Source organism: Salvelinus sp. IW2-2015, unplaced genomic scaffold (assembly GCF_002910315.2).
Source record: "Salvelinus sp. IW2-2015 unplaced genomic scaffold, ASM291031v2 Un_scaffold907, whole genome shotgun sequence".
Lineage (NCBI taxonomy): Eukaryota > Metazoa > Chordata > Actinopteri > Salmoniformes > Salmonidae > Salvelinus > Salvelinus sp. IW2-2015.
In genome coordinates this window covers 74,256-82,800 of record NW_019942641.1, presented here as the reverse complement: position 1 = coordinate 82,800, position 8,545 = coordinate 74,256, and the positions used below count along the sequence as shown (strand labels likewise).

The window sequence follows — 8,545 nt, the reverse complement described above, 5'->3', positions numbered from 1 at the left end:
ACACATATCCTGTCTCACATCCCCAATACATTGCAGTGCTTTCAGTGTTGACAGTATTAAAATACAACAACTCATGTACAAAAACACTGTAATAACAAACAAGCTACAACGTGAAATCGCCTTTATCCCATTCAGACCTTAGAGGGCTAAAACTACATCTCTCATAATGCAACGCTAGCATCAGTCGGCAGTTCAGCTAACCGTTTGCATCATGAAGAGGCCATAATGCTACTGAGCATAGACGAGAACTCACTGTTGTCTTGTACATTTCACAGCAATGAAAACCTGGACAGTGGTAATTTCTAGTTCAACTCCACACAACAACATAACAACTCTGATATATTGTTATAGATGTACACCACGTACCTTCTCAAAGACTCACAACTTGATAGAAATGCTCAGTGCAGCCTAGAGGCAAAGACTCATTGATATTTCAACTTGTAGAAGATTGTTAATCTCAAGAGTCCTGTCAGACAAGAATGTCTTTGAAGGCTACAAGGGTATTTAATCGTAGATACATAATCTCACATATGTTCCAACAATCACCTATATGGCAACATAGAGGTATGTACTGTAGGCGTACTGCGGACATTTACAGTAGATATCTGAGATCTGAGAAGAACTTAACCCTAAATACAAAGGATATGTGAAAAAAATAGAGGTGTTGTTGATGATATCTCTGATCTGGTTTCCTGTAGGCTGAAGAGGATGGCGACCCATTCGAGTGTGAGGGTGGAGATGATTCAGTCTATGGTAACGTGTGAACACAACAGGAAGCATTTGGAAGTCAGCTGGCCCAGAGGCCATGGTACTCAGTCTGTCAAAGATTCCAGTAAAATGTTAACATTTTAACCCAATGTAGCAGAACAGGTGACTGCTTTTATTTGTTAGCTTGATGTAGCTTTATGGTTCTAATGACAAAAGAATATGGTACATTCTTATTTGGGCTGTGGCTTTGTGTTATAGCTTATACAAGGCTTATGTTTATTATCTGTGACTTGGATAATTCAATTTTTTTTTTTTTACTAAATGTCATTTATACACAAAATACTAACCAGTATTTAACAATATCTTGTTTCACACTTCCCAGCTGTGTCTTGAGGGTAATCTGAGGATAGAATACAAGTCTGGGACTTTCAGTTTCTCCACTTGGGGTTGCTCTTTCATTTATTGAGATGTTCAACGTCTGTTTAGGGTTTGAGTTATTTCACACTACTGATTTTGTCAATATACTGTCGCTTTAGGTTTTTTGACCCTCTATAAGAACATACCAGTAACAGTTATGCAAATCAAAATTCWGATTATAATGAATTTGTATTAGATTAGGTTATGATTGATGATTGTAGCTCTGTATACATGATCAAATCTTAATAAATAAAACATGTATTTTTTAAACAAATCCTTCATGTGATTTGAAATGCATAGAAATTGATTCAGTGTATTGAAGTGTGGACAATGTGTGTTCTCCTACCTACATTCACTGAGAGGATGAGAAACATAGAGATCCTATTAAATTATTCAAATGTATATAATGTATATCCTCCACGCACCAGGCCTACTGTAGGTCTCCCCAGCCTGGTGGGCCCTTTGGCAMCGCCACGCACCAGGCTGTCTCTCCGTCTCCTCCCTCCAGGTTCTCCCGTCTGTCCTGAGCTGCCAGAGCCGCCCGTCTGTCCTGAGCTGCCAGAGCCGCCCGTCAGTCTGGATGCCGCCCGTCAGTCCGGAGCGCCAGAGACGCCCGTCAGTCCAGAGCGCCCGTCAGTCCGGAGCCGCCCGTCGTCCGGAGCCGCCAGACGCGCCCGTCAGTCCGGAGCCGCCAGAGCCGCCCGTCAGTCCCGGAGCCGCCCGTCAGTCCAGAGGCACCCGTCAGTCCAGAGGCGCCGTCAGTCCAGAGGTGCCCGTCAGTCCCAGCCGCCCGTCAGTCCAGGGCCGCCCGAGCCGCCGTCAGTCCGGAGCCGCCCGAGCGCCCGTCAGTCCAGAGGCGCCGTCAGTCCAGAGGGCCTCTACGAGGGTCTTCAGTCGGGGCCCGCTGCGAGGGTCCCAGCTCCAGAGGTGCCACCTAAGTGGGCCAAGACTGAGGTGGAGCGGGGTCCACGTCCCGCACCCGAGCCGCCACCATAAGAAGGCCCACCCGGACCCTCCCTTTAGTGTCAGGTTTTGCGGCCGGAGTCCGCACCTTTGGGGGTGGGGGGGGGGGGTACTGTCACGCCCTGACCTTAGTTATCTTTGTTTTCTTTATTATTTTGGTTAGGTCAGGGTGTGACGAGGGTGGTATGGTGGTTTTTGTCTTGTCTAGGGTTTTGGGTATGTCTAGGTGTGTGGTGTGTGTAGTCTAGGGATTATGTAGGTCTATGGTGGCCTAGATTGGTTCCCAATCAGAGGCAGCTGTTTATCGTTGTCTCTGATTGGGGATCCTATTTAGGTTGCCATTTTCCCGTTTGGTTTGTGGGTGATTGTCTATGTGATGTTGCATGTCTGCAATCGTTATATTTAGCTTCACGTTCGTTTTTGTTATTTTGTATTAGTTTGGTTATTATTCTTCGTTATAATTAAAGAAGATGTATTCACATCACGCTTGCCTTTGGTCTCCTCACTACGACGTTCGTGACACATGTTGTGTTAGTTAATCCAAGTTTATAATTTTAAAAAGTTAATTGATCTTTAGAAATCCCTTTTGCAATTATGTTAGCACAGCTGAAAACGGTTGTGCAGTTTAAAAAAGCAATAAAACTGGCCTTCTTTAGACTAGTTGAGTATCTGGAGCATCAGCATTTGTGGGTTTGATAACAGGCTCAAAATGTCCAGAKACAAAGTACTTTCTTCTGAAACTCATCAGTCTATTCTTGTTCTGAGAAATTAAGGCTATTCCATGCGAGAAATTGCCAAGAAACTGAAGATCTCGTACAACGCTGTGTACTGCTCCCTTCACAGAACAGAGCAAACTGTCTCTAACCAGAATAGAAAGAGGAGTGGGAGGCCCCGGTGCACAACTGAGTAAGAGGACAAGTACATTAGATTGTCTAGTTTGAGAAACAGACGCCTCACAAGTTCTCAACTGGCAGCTSTATTAAATAGTACCCGCAAAAACCCAGTCTCAATGTCAACAGTGAAGAGGCGACTCCGGGATGCTGGSCTTCTAGGCAGAGTTCCTGTCCATTGTCTGTGTTCTTTTGCCCATCTTGATCTTTTCTTTTTATTGGCCAGTCTGAGATATGTATTTTTCTTTGCAACTCTGCCTAGAAGGCCAGCATCCCGATGTAATCATTAGTCCAACATTTGCAAACGAGAGTTTCTATTGGACAAATTCAGGTATGTTTATCCCCGTTCCGTTTGCTTCCGTTTAAGACAAGCTTTTTAATACACTCCTGATCAAACGCAAACACAGTTCACTTTCATTGCAACAACATACAAACAGCTCATTGTATGTATAATTCCTTCTAGCATTTATCTACACGCTCTCCTCCTCTCACATCTTCCCTTCTCTTGTGGACTTCATTGCACAACACATCACCTATCTGTGACCAGGCAAAAAAAATATTTCCAAGCCATACCTTCACATCATGACCGCTAACCACACACATCCTAAATCATTCTCACTTCATAGTTAACCTAGCTGCTAGAACTAAGGTGTTAGTAAACCTGCTACAATCATGCAGTACAGTGTACAGTCAGCAGCAAGCAGTTTYTCAGTTACACAGGCGGGGCCCGGTGGTAATAAATTAATAAAACTAAAAGCTTACCTTGACTTGGAAGAGTTCCAGTGTAGCATCCCTTTCTGTTTGAGGCAGGTGTTGGAGTAGGCTAAACTAGCTAACTACATTCGACACTAGCTAAGTAAGTGAAACTGAACAAAAAATATACTGCGAAATATCTCTCTCTCTCTGTCTCTTGCTTCTCCTTAATTTTGAAAGAAATGAATTTGTTCAAAACTGTTCAACTATTGTCTTTCTCTCTCTTTGAGTCAACTACTCACCAGATGTTATGCATTGCAGTGCTAGCTAGCTAGCTGTTGCTTATGCTTTCAGTACTAGATACATTCTCTGATCCTATGATTGGGTTGACAACATGTCAGTTCATGCTACAAGAGCTCTGAAAGGTTGGAGGATGCCCTCCGGACGTTGTTATAATTACTGTATAAGTCTATGGAAAGGGATAAGAACCATGAGCCTCCTAGGTTTTGTATTGAAATCAATGTACCCAGAGGAGGACGGAAGCTACATGTCCTCCAGCTACACAATGGTTCTACCCTACAGAGTGCTGTTTAGGCTACTGTAGACTTTAATTGCAAAACAGTGTGTTTCAATCAATTATTTGGTGATGTGAATATATTTTGTATAGTTTTATCTAAAAAGGATACTTTTTTAATGTTTCAATATTTWTATTTTTATTTAAAAAATAAATAATAAACAGCTATTTTGGTCCGCTCATATAGAAGTAATGAAGGCCCAGTGCACTACTTTTGTGACAATTAAAAATATACCGTACCAGTCAAAAGTTTGGACACACCTACTCATTCAAGGGTTTTTCTTAATTTTTTACTATTTTCTACATTGTAGAATAATAGTGAAGACATCAAAACTATGAAATAACACATTTGGAATCATTTAGTAACCAAAAAAAGTTTTAAACAAATCAAAATATATTGTATATTTTAGTCRTTCAAAGTAGCCACCCTGTGCCTTGATGACAGCTTTGCACACTCTTGTCATTCTCTCAACCAGCTTAACTTGGAATGCTTTTCCAACAGTCTTGAAGGAGTTCCCTCAAATGCTGAGCACTTCTTGGCTGTTTTTCCTTCACTCTGCGGTCCAACTCATCCCAAACCATCWTAATTGGGTTGATGTCGGGTGATTGTGGAGGCCAGGTCATCTTCAACTTTATGGCAGGATTGTTTTAGGTGTCTAGGGTATATCTGGAGAGAGAGAGAGAGCACTACAATATTTAGTTTTTGTTGTCATATTGACGTGTCATTCTCATGGCTACTCATGTATTTCCATGGAAATATAAAGTTTATTTGGAAAGTAATAAATATATATRTTTTTAATTGCATTCATGATTTGCGTACATGTAATATACTAACTATTACTCTTGTTAAAAATATGAAATGGTATTACATTTTGGGAAGAGCACATTATGACTTGTTTAGGACTCAAACTCAAAGTTTAGGACTTGAGACTTGACTTTGGCTTGCCTGTCTTGACTTGGGACTTGACTTGGGACTTGTGTGCTAAGACTTGAGACTTACTTGTGACTTGTGAAACAATGACTTGGTCCCACCTCTGCAAACTACTATACCAACGATCAAATATATGGCAACATGGAGGTATGTACTGTGGGCTTACTGTAGAAATTTACAGTAGATATCTGATATCTGAGAAGAACTTTGCCCTAAGTAGAAAGGATATAAAAAACAATGAAGGGGTTGTTGTTGATGATAGTATCTCTGATCTGGTTTCCTGTAGACTGAAGAGGATAGCAACCAATACGAGTGTGTGAACATAACAGGAATCATGTGGGAGTCAGCTGGCTCAGAGGCCATGGTATTCAGTCTGTCAAAGGTTCCAGTAAAACATTTACATTTTAACCCAATGTAGTAGAGCCGGAGACTGCTTATATTTGTTAGCTTTATGTAGCTTTATGGTTCTAAATGCTAAATAAAATGGATACATTCTTATTTGGGTTCTGCCTTTAGTTTTATGGCTTTTACGAGGTGTTTGTTTTTATCTATGGCTTGGGTGATTCAGAGTAAACCTGATATGAATGGTTATACATTAATAATAATTGAGAAGTGTATATACAATACATTATTGTTTTTGTGTTGCCCCTTTCAACTGTAATCTACTTATGTGTAACTGACACTCAGGTCAGCACAGTGCTTCTGTTGTCCCCTTGAATGTACAGAGAGATACAGTATAGTGTCATTTGTCAAAACAGGCCATATTGAGATATACTGTATGTACTTGAGATGGAGAATACAACGATTGTAAAGTAAAGTACCTTGAACATCTTCTCCAGATCAGATTGAATATGAACACGTGTCAATTTTCAACAACAACAGTGATCAAATGAAAAATATATGTGTTTCATTGCATTTTAATATAGTCTGTAATGTTTGTTTCTGAATCTCCCAATCTACTACTGAGTTATTTTTCATCCTTTTTCTACCACAGTTTATTTTCTTACTGGGACACTCTGCTTCACATTGCTGTGTGGGGAAAAACTAACATATATTGTCATAAATCAACTTCATGTACTGAAAGAATGTAAATATCAAGCAGTAATTTTGTCACCAARGAGCTCTGTAAATCATAGTCTCCTCCTGTTGGTTAGTAGAAGGTATTACATCATATGTTTTTTTATTTAACCTTTATTTAACTAGGCAAGTCAGTTAAGAACGAATTCTTATTTACAATGACGGCCTACCCCGGCCAAACCCTGGCGACGCTGGGCCAATTGTGCGCCGCCCTATAGGACTCCCAATCACAGCCGGATGTGATGCAGCCTGGATTCGAACCAGGTACTGCAAAGACGTCTCCTGCACTGAGATGCAGTGTCTTAGACCACTGCGCCACTCGGGAGAAAGAGAAATAGAGGACTAAAATGTGAACAAACCAGTGTACCACCAGTTCRACTCCGTATTTACTACTATGACAATTTTTGGGGAGATTTGGAACACAATAAATCATACTGCACTAAGGCCACAAACTTTTACAGATGCACAATTGAGAGCATACTGTTGGGCTTTATCACTGCCTGGTGCGGCAACTGCAATGCCCGCAACCGCAGGGCTCTCCAGAGGCTGTACCACRGGGGACACACTGCCTGCCCTCCAGYACACCTACAGCACCCGATGTCACAGGATGGCCAAAAAGATCATTAAGCATCAACCACCTGAGCCACAGCCTATTCAACCCGATACCATCCAGAAGGTGAGGTCAGCACAGGTGCATTGAAGCTGGGACCGAGAGATTTAAAAACAGCTTTCAGGCCATCAGACTGATAAATAGCCATCACTAGCAGGCTACCAAACCTGCACCTTAGAAGCTGCAGCCCTAAATAAATAGACATTGCATCACTGGTCACTTTATTAATGGAACACTAGTCACTATAATAATGTTTACATACTACTTTACTAATTTCATATGTGCAGTTGAAGTCGGAAGTTTACATACACTTAGGTTGGAGTCATTAAAACTCGTTTTTCAACCACTCCACAAATGTCTTGTTAACAAACTATAGTTTTGGCAAGTCGGTTAGGACATCTACTTTGTGCATGACACAAGTAATTTTTCCAACAATTGTTTACAGACAGATTATTTCACTTATTATTCACTGTATCACAATTCCAAWGGGTCAGAAGTTGACTTACACTAAGTTGACTGTGCCTTTAAACAGCTTGGAACATTCCAGAAAATGATGTCATGGGTTTAGAAGCTTCTGATAGGCTAATTGACATCYTTTGAGTCAATTGGAGGTGCACCTGTGGATGTATTTCAAGGCCTACCTTCAAAGTCAGTGCCTCTTTGCTTAACATCATGGGAAAATCAAAAGAATTCAGCCAAGACCTCAGAATAAAAATTGTAGACCTCCACAAGTCTGGTTCATCCTTGGGAACAATTTCCAAATGCCTGAAGGTACCACATTCCTCTGTACAAACAATAGTACGCAGGTATAAACACCATGGGACCACGCAGTCATCATACCGCTCAGGAAGGAGACGCATTCTGTCTCCTAGAGATGAATGTACTTTGGTGTGAAAAATGAAAATCAATCCCAGAACAACTGCAAAGGTCCTTGTGAAGATGCTGGAGGAAACAGGTACAAAAGTATCTATATCCACAGTAAAACTATATGCACAGTATCGACATAACCTGAAAGGACACTTAGCAAGGAAGAAGCCACTGCTACAAAACCGCCATTAAAAAAGCCAGACTACGGTTTGCAACTGCACATGGGGACAAAGATTGTATTTTTTATGAAATGTCCTCTGGTCTGATGAAACAAAAATAGAACTGTTTGGCCATAATGACCATTGTTATGTTTGGAGAAAAAAGGGGGGGGATTGCAAGCCGAAGAACACCATCCRAACCATGAAGCACGGGGGTGGCAGCATCATGTTGTGGGGGTGCCATGCTGCAGGAGGGACTGGTGCACTTCACAAAATAGATGGCATCATGAAGAATTGAAAATTATGTGGATATATTGAAGCAACATCTCAAGACATCAGTCAGGAAGTTAAAGCTTGGTCGCAAATGGGTCTTCCAAATGGACAATGACCCCAAGCATACTTCCAAAGTTGTGGCAAAATGGCTTAAGGACAACAAAGTCAAGGTATTGGAATGGCCATCACAAAGCCCTGACCTCAATCCTATAGAAAATGTGTGGGCAGAACTGAAAAAGCGTGTGCGAATAAGGAGGCCTACAAACCTGACTCAGTTACACCAGCTCTGTCAGGAGGAATGGGCCAGAATTCACCCAACATATTGTGGGAAGCTTGTGGAAGGCTACATGAAACGTTTGACTCAAGTTMAACAATTTAAAGGCA

The 8,545-nt window shown here is 41.4% G+C and overlaps 1 long non-coding RNA gene across 1 annotated transcript; it reads left to right on the top strand.

Annotated features, from left to right (window-relative positions):
• The first annotated feature begins 535 nt into the window (after positions 1 to 535).
• On the top strand, positions 536 to 6,136 carry LOC139024038 (uncharacterized). Its single transcript, XR_011475275.1, has 3 exons — positions 536 to 564; positions 699 to 959; positions 5,693 to 6,136. It is a non-coding gene; the product is annotated as an uncharacterized lncRNA (long non-coding RNA).
• Positions 6,137 to 8,545: the final 2,409 nt, after the last annotated feature.